Source organism: Colobus angolensis, unplaced genomic scaffold (genome assembly GCF_000951035.1).
Source record: "Colobus angolensis palliatus isolate OR3802 unplaced genomic scaffold, Cang.pa_1.0 Scaffold20, whole genome shotgun sequence".
NCBI classification, from domain to species: Eukaryota; Metazoa; Chordata; class Mammalia; order Primates; family Cercopithecidae; genus Colobus; species Colobus angolensis.
In genome coordinates this window covers 12,764,472-12,767,312 of record NW_012115155.1, presented here as the reverse complement: position 1 = coordinate 12,767,312, position 2,841 = coordinate 12,764,472, and positions in this window count along the sequence as shown.

Below are 2,841 nucleotides of genomic sequence, written 5' to 3'. Positions count from 1 at the left end.
ATACAGAGGGAGGGGTCAGGGAGGGTGCATGAGGAGGGCCGGGGGAGAGGCCAGCTCTTGCTGGGGCAGACACACCTGCATTGCCCCCAAACCTCAGCAGGGCGGCCCCCGGGGAGGGTGACCCTGCACATCAGAGAGGGGCTGGGTCCCCTGTGCACAGGAGCCTGTGGGGCTGGAAGTGTGTGTGCATGTGCCTCTTCACATGTGGACATGGGCTGCTCGCTAATAGGTGACCGTTAGCCAGACAGGGTCAGCATCAAGTGCGAGGCTGGTGTCTTTGCTCTCCTTGAGCTGGGGCCTCAAGTCAGCAGGGAAGAAAGGAGAGAGGGAGAGCGGTGGGGAGGGACTCCCCTGCTATTGTTGGAAAACTAAATGTCCTAGATCACCGTTGAGATTATTTGTTAACTAACGGTTAACAGATGCCAAGCGAGGGTCTATAAGCGGGGGCCAGGCGCCCTGGTCCCAGCACACTCAGTTGGCACCTGAGGTCCCTGTGTTAATAACTCGCACCTCCCACGGTGTCCTGGGTTAGGGTGATGAGGCGCGTGCACCCTGCCTGTGAGTGTGTGCACACTCTGATGCAGCCCACCCATCTAAGCAGGGCTCCGCCCTTGGCAAGCCCTGGCTCCCAGCGGTGGCTCAGATTCCAACTGGAGGAAAGCCATCTACGCTGAGGGGTCTCAACCACAGGCATGGGTGCCCTCGGCCTGCATGCCCTGCTGGTCTGTCAGCATCCAGGCCCCAGCGGGATGCCAGCTGACTCTGCAGGACCCTGACCTACCTGGGCTGTGCTGCTCTAAGGAGCGGCCTCCCCTCCACCCCAGGGCAGCTCTCTTCTTCCTCCTGCACCTTCAGGCCTCAGCTCAGGGTGGGTCTGGCCCACCTGCCTATCCAAGGAGATGAAGACGTATCCCTCCAGCTGCATGGTGTTCTCGGGTGTCTGCCCCTGTGAGGCGCTGCTGGACCTGCAGGGCAGGCACGCGGAGTTTGGGGGTGGGATTGAGGAAGGAATTTACTCTCAGGGGCAGGGAAAGCCTGGGGAGGGATGGCCAGGCTGGCTCATGTGGAGAGTTAGTACCCCTGGAATCTGTGTGCCGGGGAAGGTGTCAAATCCCTGGAGGCTGCAGCTGCCAATGAGGATGAGAGTAGCAGGTGGCCGTGGGGCAGCCCTGAAAGCCGCCAGCCAACACTTGGGCAGGATTTGCTGACAGCCAGCCTGGAGCAGGCTTTGGGTGGACAGACCACTAGGGCTCCCCTCCCCTGGAAGACACTGGGGTCTGGCTGCAAGGGAGCAGAGAAAACCCCCTTTGTGGCCCCTCTGGCTCTGAGCTTCCTGCACAGGGGCCGGAATTCCTCGTGCTGGGTCATGGGGTTCTCACCTCGTTTCCAGGCAACATCTGTGTGGGGAGCTGGGCCGGCCTCTCCTTAGCTCTCTCTGTCTTCTTTTGCCAGCTCCGTGTCACCTGCCCCTCGCTGTGATGCTCCCAGTGCCTGAGCTGGTGTCACTCCCCGTGGTCTCTGGCACTGCGTTATGAGCCTTTGGGGTCACCCTGGGCCCGGGGAAGTCCTGGCTCTGCCATTTCCTGGCTTTACGGACTTAATACACCCGGCACAGTACGTCTGGGGAGGGTGGTCAGGAGAGCAGCGGGCACTGTCAGGCCCAGAGTCTCCGCTTCACGTTCACTCACTCACAACGCCCATTCAATCCCCCAGTTCCCCAAGGAACCTTCTGAGACCGTGTGGGAGGCCTGTGGTCCCAGGTCCCAGGTGAGGGGAACTTAGAGTCACAAGCACACGCTGGCCCTGGCTCTGCAGTCCCCGCCTGCCCAGCACGTTCCTGTACTCAGGCGGGGACATGCCCTGGGCCTTCCCTCCAACCACTCAGTCCCAACTGCACTCCCCCACGGCCACACACAGCCACACCAACGCCTCAGTGACCTGGCTGCCCCCTGAGAGATCCCCATGACCGCCCCGCCTTGGATTCAGAAAACACCTCTCTTCATGAAGTTTGAATCCTGACATGTTGGATGGGGTAACTTCTGAGCCTCTGTCTCCTCATCTCTGAAATGGGCCACTGATGCAGGTGAAGTGCTACTCTGTCCCTGGCCTACAGTGGGAACCCACGCATCTGGGCACCTGGAGAGCAGCCGTCAGAAGGCCCACGGGGCCAGCTAACACCTAGCTGTCCCACCTCAGTGCACTCTGCAGCCGGTACCCCACATTGCCCACAGGGCCTGCAGACACACACAGAACGGGACATCCTGGGCAGCTACGGCCCATCCACCAGGACTGTTTCTTCAGTGAAAACCTAAAGGTTCTTGTGAACTCACACACATCTGCTAAACTGATTCCTATTTTGAAAATTGTGGGCCGGGCGCGGTGGCTAATCCCAGCACTTTGGGAGGCTGAAGCGGGCGGATCACGAGGTCAGGAGATCGAGACCATCCTGGCTAACACGGTGAAACCCCATCCCTACTAAAAATACAAAAAATTAGCCGGGTGTAGTGGCGAGTGCCTGTAGTCCCAGCTACTCGGGAGGCTGAGGCAGGAGAATGGCGTGAACCCGGGAGGCGGAGCTTGCAGTGAACGGAGATTGCGCCACTGCACTCCAGCCTGGGCGACAGAGCGAGACTCCGTCTCAAAAAAAGAAAATTTTGATGTTTCCCGTGGAAGATCATTGATTCACAATGATGTAAACACACACTGTGTGGAAACGCCTGAATCTCTTTTTTTCCTGCTGTCTGTGGGAGATGAGTCACCGAGACCCAAAGGCTCTCAAGTGCCCCCCGTGGGATGGACCTCATTCAGTCTTTTTGTTTTGCTGGAGCTCTGAGGTTTTGT